This window comes from Anser anser (genome assembly GCF_964211835.1).
Source record: "Anser anser genome assembly, chromosome: 6".
NCBI lineage: Eukaryota > Metazoa > Chordata > Aves > Anseriformes > Anatidae > Anser > Anser anser.
This window is the reverse complement of record NC_139726.1, coordinates 13,818,331-13,828,056: the sequence shown is the minus strand read 5'-3', so window position 1 is coordinate 13,828,056 and position 9,726 is coordinate 13,818,331.

Here is a 9,726-nt window from a genome sequence, read left to right as displayed (position 1 = left end):
GGCGGCTTTGTTGGGGGTAGCCTGGACGATGCCCTCATGTGGAAGGAGGAGGAGGGCTGTGGGGGGGTCGCCTGAGGGCCCCTTTTGTGGGGCTGGCTCCCTCGGGACATTTGGCTTGCCAGAGAGAAAGGCTGCCCCTCGGCCACAGGGACTGCCCCGCACCTCCCATCCTGTGCCCTGGCTTTATTTTTAACACTGGTTTTTAGGTAATTTCATTCTGTTCTTTATGGAAAAGAACAGAAGTAAGGTGCATCTTCAGCCCTAATGCCCAGGTGCGCTTTGCGCTCTGAGTGAAGAATTTCTTCCCCACGTCACATCTAATCGAAATCTCCCCTCCATTTGTTCAAAGCCATGATTCATGGTTCCATGGCCACACTCCCTGGTGGAGTCCCTCTCCGTTTTTGTTTTTTTTTTTTTTTCTTTTTTAGGCCACTTTTATGGGTAAGCTTAGGTGGCAAAAATGCAGGACCTTGCAAATTGCAGCCCTGCCTACCTTGTTCCTCATGTTCCATATGATCTTTTCCAGCTCAGGCTCTAGCCTCTCATCAGCGTAACATAGAATCATAGAAACATTCAGGTTGGAAAAGACCTCCAAGATCATCCGGTCCAACCATCACCCTGCTACCAATGTCACCCACTAAACCACGTTCCTACGCACCACGTCCAACCTTTCCTTGAACACAGAATCACACAGAATGACAGAATCATTGAGGTTGGAAGAGACTTCCAAGATCACCGAGTCCAACCTCTGACCTAACACTAACAAGTCCTCCACTAAACCATATCACTAAGCTCTACATCTAAACGTCTTTGAAAGACCTCCAGGGGTGGTGACTCAACCACTTCCCTGGGCAGCCCATTCCAATGCCTAACAACCCTTTTGGTAAACAAGACAGCAGTTTAACTGATCCCCCTCCTGACTTTGCCAAGAACAGAGAACTCTACCATTTCGTGGTCACTCTGCCCACGACAACTCCCACCAGCCCTTCTCTGTTTGTGAACAGAAGGTCTAGCGGGGCACCTCCCCTAATAGGCTCACTAACCAGCTGCGTCAGGAAGTTATCTTCCACGTTCTCCAGAAACCTCCTAGACTGCTTCCTCTGAGCTGTATTGTATTTCCAGGATATGTCTGGGAAGTTGAAGTCCCCCACGAGAACAAGTGCTGGCGATTTCGCAGCTGCTGCCAGCTGCCTGTAGAACTCCTCATCCGTCTCCTCATCCTGGTCTGGCGGACTATAACAGACCCCGACCAGGATGCCTGCCTTGTTGGCCTTCCCGCTGATCCTAACCCACAGGGACGCAACCTTGCCATTCCCAGTCTCGAGTTCCACAACATCCAAACACTCTCTAATACAGAGAGCCACACCACCACCCGTTCTCTGCTGCCTGGCCCTTCTGAAGAGCGGATAGCCAGTCACTGCAGCACTCCAGTCAGCACTCAACACCCCCAGGGACGGTGACGCCACCACCTCCCTGGGCAACCCGTTCCAATGCCTGACCACTCTTTCTGAGAAGAAATGTCTTCTGCTTGTTTGAATTGTTGAAGAGCAGTGCTTACACTGAGTCAAGGACGTTTCAGCTTCTCACGCTGCCCTGCCAGTGAGGAAGCTGGGTGTGCAGGAGAAGCTGGGAGGGGACAGAAGCAGGACAGGTGACCCCAACTGGCCAAAGGGATATTCCATACCGTGTGCTGTGGTGCGTCCTGGTTTTGGCTAGGATAGAGCTAATTTTCCTCCTAGTAGCTGGTAGGGTGCTGTGCTTTGGATTTAGGATGAGAGTAATGTTGATAACACGCTGCTGTTTGACTGGTTGCAGAGCAGTGCTTACACTAAGCCAAGGACTTTTCAGCTTCTCGCTCTGTCCTACCAGCGCGCAGGCTGGGCGTGCAGCAGGAGCTGGGAGGGGACAGAAGCAGGACAGCTGACCCCAACTGGCCAAAGGGGTATTCCGTACCGTATGGCGTCATGCTGGACAAGTACTGTGGGGTACCGGCTGCTCGGGGACAGGCTGGGCATCGGTCAGCGGGTGGTGAGCAACTGCACTGGGCCAAGCCCCAGCACGTTGCAGTGATTTGTGTCTCTCTGGAATTGCTAGGGCGATGACACACCTTTTTCAAGCCCTTCATTCTTCCATTTTTTTAGGATTTTGCACCTGTTCAGGGGTGAATTTCCAAAGCACTGGAGGTGTCCACTGCTCTAGATGCCTGCCCATATCCTCCAACACTGCCTGCCACTCATAACTCTTCTGCCTCAGAACAGATCTCTGGATGGCATTCCTAAGTAGGTGGTTAACCTTGGACAACACCTGAAGCGCACTCAGGAGATGTTACAATAAGAACATGCTGGTCTGAACATCCACAGGATATTGAAAGACCTGAAGAGCTATCGTAACTAGCCTGGAGGAGAATCACAGAATCACAGAATCGTCTAGGTTGGAAGAGACCTCCAAGATCATCTAGTCCAACCTCAGCCCTAACACTAACAAGTCCTACACTAAACCATATCACTAAGGGCTACATCTAAACGTCTTTTAAAGACCTCCAGGGATGGTGACTCAACCACCTCTCTGGGCAGTCCATTCCAATGCCTAACAACCCTTTCAGTAAAGAAGTTCTTCCTAACATCCAACCTAAACCTCCCCTGGCGCAACTTTAGCCCATTCCCCCTCGTCCTGTCACCAGGCACGTGGGAGAATAGACCAACCCCCACCTCTCTACAGCCTCCTTTAAGGTACCCATAGAGAGCGATGAGGTCGCCCCTGAGCCTCCTCTTCTCCAGGCTAAACAACCCCAGCTCCCTCAGCCGCTCCTCGTAAGACTTGTTCTCCAGACCCCTCACCAGCTTCGTTGCCCTTCTCTGGACTCTCTCGAGCACGCCCATGTCCTTCCTGTAGCGAGGGGCCCAAAACTGAACACAGTACTCGAGGTGCGGCCTCACCAGAGCCGAGTACAGGGGGACAATCACCTCCTTAGACCTGCTGGCCACACTGCTTCTTATGCAAGCCAGGATGCTCTTGGCCTTCTTGGCCACCTGAGCACACTGCTGGCTCATATTCAGCTGCCTATCAACCAGTACTCCCAGGTCCTTCTCTGCCAGGCAGCTTTCCAACCACTCTTCTCCCAGCCTGTAGCGCTGCTTGGGGTTGTTACGCCCCAGGTGCAGGACCCGGCACTTGGCCTTGTTGAACTTCATACAGTTGACCTCAGCCCATCGCTCCAGCCTATCCAGATCCTCCTGCAGAGCCTTCCTGCCCTCGAGCAGATCGACACACGCACTTAGCTTGGTGTCATCTGCAAACTTACTGAGGGTGCACTGGACGCCCTCATCCAGATCATCGATAAAGATATTAAAGAGGACCGGCCCCAGTACCGAGCCCTGGGGGACACCACTAGTGACCAGCCTCCAACCAGATTTGACTCCATTCACCACAACTCTTTGGGCCCGGCCATCCAGCCAGTTTCTAACCCAGCGAAGCGTACGCCAGTCCAAGCCCCGAGCAGCCAGTTTCTTGAGGAGAATGTTGTGGGGAACGGTGTCAAAAGCCTTACTGAAGTCAAGGTAGACCACATCCACAGCCTTTCCCTCATCCACCAAGCGCATCACTTGGTCATAGAAGGAGATCAGGTTCGTCAAGCAGGACCTACCTTTCATAAACCCATGCTGACTGGGCCTGATCGCCTGGTTGCCCTGCAAGTGCCGCGTGATGACATTCAAGATAATCTGCTCCATGAGCTTCCCTGGCACTGAGGTCAAGCTAACAGGCCTATAGTTCCCCGGGTCTACCCTCCGGCCCTTCTTGTAGATGGGCGTCACATTTGCTAGCCGCCAGTCGACTGGGACCTCCCCTGATAGCCAGGACTGCCGATAAATAACGGAAAGCGGCTCGGCCAGCTCCTCCGCCAGTTCGCTCAGTACCCTCGGGTGGATCCTATCCGGCCCCATCGACTTGTGTACATCCAAGTGTTGTAGCAGGTCGCCAACCATTTCCTCATGGATAGTGAGGGCCACAGCCTGCTCCCCATCCCCTTCCACCAGCTCAGGGTACGAGGTATCCAGAGAACAACCGGTCTTGCCGCTAAAGACTGAGGCAAAGAAAGCATTGAGCACCTCAGCCTTTTCCTCATCTTTTGTAACTAAGTTTCCCCCCGCATCCAGTAAAGGATGGAGATTCTCCTTAGTCCTCCTTTTTGCGTTGATGTATTTGTAAAAACGTTTTTTGTTATCTTTAACGGCAGTAGCCAGATTGAGCTCCAGATGAAATTTGGCCTTTCTAATTTTGTCCCTAAACAGCCTCGCAACATCCTTATAGTCCTCCTGAGTAGCCCCCCCTCTTTTCCAAAGATTATAAACCCTCGTTTTCCTCCTAAGCTCGAGCCACAACTCTCTGCTCAGCCAGGCCGGTCTAGTTCCGCGTCGGCTCGTCTTTGGGCACGTGGGGACAGACCGCTCCTGAGCCATTAAGATTTCCTTCTTGAGGAGTGCCCAGCCTTCCTGGACTCCTTTGCCCTTCAGAACCTCCTCCCAAGGGACTCTGCCAACCAGTGTCCTGAACAGCTCAAAGTCAGCCCTTCGGAAGTCCAAGACAGCGGTTTTACTGGTCCCCTTCCTGACTTCGCCAAGAATAGAGGACTGAACCATTTCGTGGTCACTCTGCCCAAGACAGCTCTCAACCACCACATCTCCCACCAGTCCGTCACTGTTTGTGAACAGAAGGTCTAGCGGGGCTCCTCCCCTGGTAGGCTCTCTAACCAGCTGCGTCAGGAAGTTATCTTCCACGCTCTCCAGAAACCTCCTAGACTGCTTTCTCTGGGCTGTGTTGTGCTTCCAGGATATGTCTGGGAAGTTGAAGTCCCCCACGAGAACAAGCGCTGACAATTTCGCAGCTTCTGCCAGCTGCCTGTAGAACTCCTCATCCGTCTCCTCATCCTGGTTCGGCGGTCTATAACAGACCCCCACCAGGATGCTTGCCTTGTTGGCCTTCCCGCTGATCCTAACCCATAGGGACTCAACCTTATCATTCCCAGCCTCAAGTTCCTCAACATCTAAACACTCTCTAATATAGACAGCCACACCACCACCCCTTCTGTGCTGCCTGTCCCTTCTGAAGAGCCTATAGCCAGACATTGCAGCACTCCAGTCATGAGAGTGGTCCCACCACGTTTCCGTGATGGCAACCAAGTCATAGCCTTCCCGCTGCACGATGGCATCCAGCTCCTCCTGTTTGTTGCCCATGCTGCGTGCATTAGTGTAGATGCACTTCAGTCGGGCCATTGCCTTCTTCCCCGGCTTTGCCATTGTTCCCCCCGGCACAGCTCCAACAAGCCTTCTTTCAGCCCCATCCCCCTTCTTTCCTAGTTTAAAGCCCTCTCAACGAGCCCTGCCAGCTCCTGGGCTAGGATCCGTTTTCCCCTTGGAGACAGGGACCCGTCTGCGGCCATCAGGCCGGGTGCCGAGTAAAGTGCCCCATGGTCAAAAAAACCAAAAGTTCTGTGTTGGCACCAGCCTCTGAGCCATGTTTTAATCAGGTGGGCTTTCCGTGTCCTCTCGGTACCCCTCCCTGCTACTGCAGGGATAGATGAAAACACCACCTGTACTCCCGCTCCATCCACTAACCGTCCCATTCCCCTAAAGTCCCGTTTGATAGCCTTCAGGCTTCTCTCTTCAAGATCATCACTGCCAGCCTGGACTATCAAAAGAGGGTAGTAGTCAGAGGGGCGAACCAGGTAGGGAAGCTTCCTGGCAATATCCCTGACCCTGGCCCCAGGGAGGCAGCAGACTTCCCTGCGGGTAGGGTCAGGTCGACAAACAGGGCCCTCTGTTCCCCTGAGAAGGGAGTCGCCTACTACGATCACCCTTCTGTCTTTCTTGGTGGAGGCAGTCTTGAGGCGTGGAGTCGGCTTCCTCGCCCTAGGCATCCTCCTGGGTAGCCTTTCTACCTCGTCCTCACCCACCGGTCTCTCAAGCTCCAGGGCCTCAAATCTGTTACGTAAGGGCACCTGGGAAGGCGGGGCCAGTAGGGGGGGGCGTTGCCTGAAAGGTCGAGCAGGGACCTGTCTCCATCCCTCCTCAACTTCTAGGTTGCCTCCCTCTGCCCGACAGCGACAGGGCAGGGGGTCCATCCCCATTTGGGGTATCTCACCCCCGTACCTCTCCTTCACGCCCTGCAGGGAGTCACTCCACCAGTCTATCTCCCGCTCACACTCCCTAATAGCCCTCAACCTCTCCACCTCCTCTTTGAGTTCTGCCACCGGGCGGACCAGGTCATCCACCTGCTCGCACCTCACACACACAGCGCCTCTGCCTCCCTCAGATGGCAGCAACAGGCTCAGGCAGTCCCTGCACCCAGAGACCTGAACTGCCGCATTGTTGAGCAGGCAGTCAGTGTGGGTGGCCACAGACTTTCTAGAGAAAGTACTCTGCCTGGTGAAGACCATCGCAGCCCGGCTAGCAGTCAACAGCCGTTAAAGATGTTGTTCTTATGGGCAGGGGGAAACTCTGCCCTCTCCACCCTCCCTGCTCGCCCTGCCTGCGTGAACTGCCGCCCCCACCCTTCTGACGGGCCGCGCCCTGTTTGCCCGCCCTGGTCGCCGCGCTCCTGGTCACTCGCGCTCCCTAGGGGCTGCTTTTGAACGGCCGGGGAGGGGGCGCTACTGGCTCCGCCTACGCCTCGTTAGCCTCCCTCGCGGGGGCTGCCGGGTCCTGGCGGCTCCCTCGAGCGGCCTCGATGTCGGAAAAAAAGCCCTGCCTGTCCCGATCCCCCGCTCCGCTGCAGAACGCGTCTGCCCCGGAGCCGATCGCCTCGGCAAGTGGCTGAGAAGAGGCAGGTGAAGGAGAAAGGGAGAGTGAACAAGTGGGAAAAATCATCTCCGGCGGTCCCCTGCATATATTGGCTCCCTGAAGAGAAAAGGTCCTTGAAATATCCTCTCCTGAGGTAGCCTATGCCAAGGATGCACGGAGCATCCGGGCCAGTCACAATAGGGTGCTTTTGCCACTCATTCCCAGTTAGGCTCACGCTGGTATCGGCCTCGGGTAGTTCTTGATGCCCTTATGATATCTTCTACTTCGTCTTCCTGTTCCTCTGATGGCCCAGCCACTTTGGAGTAGCCTATCTCGTCTTCTCCTCCCTCCCCAGTCTGAGTAGGAGTTCCTCTGCTTTCTAAACGACCTGACTTTCTCATCCCTTTCTAAAAAGGGGTGTGATGTTTCCCCTTTTCCACTCACCAGAGACATCGCCTGACCGCCAGGACTTTTCAACTAGGACGGAGAGAGGCTTGGCAGCTACATCAGCCAGTTCCCTCCGGAACCTAGGATTCATGTCATCAGGCCCCATACACTTCACAGTATCACAGATTTCTAGGTTGGAAGAGACCTCCAAGATCATCTAGTCCAACCTCAGCCCTAACACTAACAAGTCCTACACTAAACCATATCACTAAGGGCTACATCTAAACGTCTTTTAAAGACCTCCAGGGATGGTGACTCCACCACCTCCCTGGGCAGCCCGTTCCAATGCTTAATAACCCTTTCGGTAAAGAAGTACTTCCTAACATCCAACCTAAAACTCCCCTGTCGCAACTTTCGCCCATTCCCCCTCGTCCTGTCACCAGGCACGTAGGAGAACAGGCCAACGCCCACCTCTTTACAGCCTCCTTTAAGGTAACTGTAGAGAGCGATGAGGTCGCCCCTGAGCCTCCTCTTCTCCAGGCTGAACGAGCCCAGCTCCCTCAGCCGCTCCTCGTAAGACTTGTTCTCCAGACCCCTCACCAGCTTGGTCGCCCTTCTCTGGACTCGCTCGAGCACGTCCATGTCCTTCCTGTAGCGAGGGGCCCAAAACTGAACACAGTACTCAAGGTGCGGCCTCACCAGAGCCGAGTACAGGGGCACAATCACTTCCCTAGACCTGCTGGCCACACTGCTTCTTATGCAAGCCAGGATGCTCTTGGCCTTCTTGGCCACCTGGGCACACTGCTGGCTCATATTCAGCCGACTATCAACCAATACTCCCAGGTCCTTCTCGGCCAGGCAGCTTTCCAACCACTCTTCTCCCAGCCTGTAGCGCTGCTTGGGGTTGTTACGCCCCAGGTGCAGGACCCGGCACTTGGCCTTGTTGAACTTCATGCAGTTGACCTCAGCCCATCGCTCCAGCCTATCCAGATCCTCCTGCAGAGCCTTCCTGCCCTCGAGCAGATCGACACACGCACTTAGCTTGGTGTCATCTGCAAACTTACTGAGGGTGCACTGGACGCCCTCATCCAGATCATCGATAAAGATATTAAAGAGGACCGGCCCCAGTACCGAGCCCTGGGGGACACCACTAGTGACCAGCCTCCAACCGGATTTGACTCCATTCACCACAACTCTCTGGGCCCGGCCATCCAGCCAGTTTCTAACCCAGCGAAGCGTACGCCAGTCCAAGCCCCGAGCAGCCAGTTTCTTGAGGAGAATGTTGTGGGGAACGGTGTCAAAAGCCTTACTGAAGTCAAGGTAGACCACATCCACAGCCTTTCCCTCATCCACCAAGCGCATCACTTGGTCATAGAAGGAGATCAGGTTCGTCAAGCAGGACCTACCTTTCATAAACCCATGCTGACTGGGCCTGATCGCCGGCTTGCCCTGCAAGTGCCGCGTGATGACCCTCAAGATAATCTGCTCCATGAGCTTTCCTGGCACTGTGGTCAAACTGACAGGCCTATAGTTCCCCGGGTCTGCCCTGCAGCCCTTCTTATAGATGGGCATCACATTGGCTAGCCGCCAGTCAACTGGGACCTCCCCCGATAGCCAGGACTGCCGATAAATGATGGAAAGCGGCTCGGCCAGCTCCTCCGCCAGTTCTTTCAGTACCCTCGGGTGCATCCCATCCGGCCCCATCGACTTGCGCACATCCAAGCTCCGTAGCAGGTCGCCAACCATTTCCTCATGGATAGCGAAGGCCACATCCTGCTCCCCATCCCCTTCCACCAGCTCAAGGCACTGGGTATCCAGAGAACAACCGGTATTGCCACTAAAGACTGAGGCAAAGGCGGCATTAAGCACCTCAGCTTTTTCCTCATCCTTAGTAACTAGGTTTCCCCTCGCATCCAGTAAAGGATGGAGATTCTCCTTAGTCCTCCATTTCGCGTTGATATATTTGTAAAAGGATTTTTTGTTGTCTTTAATGGCAGTAGCCAGATTGAGCTCCAGATGAGCTTTGGCCTTTCTAATTTTCTCCCTGCACAGCCTCGCTACATCCTTGTAGTCCTCGTCAGTGGCCCGCCCTTTTTTCCAAAGATTATAAACCCTCCTTTTTCTCCTAAGCACAAGCCGCAACTCTCTGTTGAGCCAGGCCGGTCTTTTTCCACGCCGGCTCGTCTTTGGACACGTGGGGACGGACCGCTCCTGTGCCATCGCGATTTCCTTCTTGAGGAGCGCCCAGCCTTCCTGGACTCCTCTGCCCTTCAGAACCGCCTCCCAAGGGACTCGGCCAACCAGCGTCCTGAGCAGCTCAAAGTCAGCCCTCCGGAAGTCCAAGACAGCAGTTTTACTGGTCCCCTTCCTGGCCTCACCAAGAATAGAGAACTCTACCATTTCGTGGTCACTCTGCCCGAGACAGTTTCCGACCACCACATCTCCCACCAGTCCTTCTCTGTTTGTGAAGAGAAGGTCTAGCGGGGCACCACCCCTGGTAGGTTCACTGACCAGCTGCGTCAGGAAGCTATCTCCCACGCTCTCCAGAAACCTCCTAGACTGC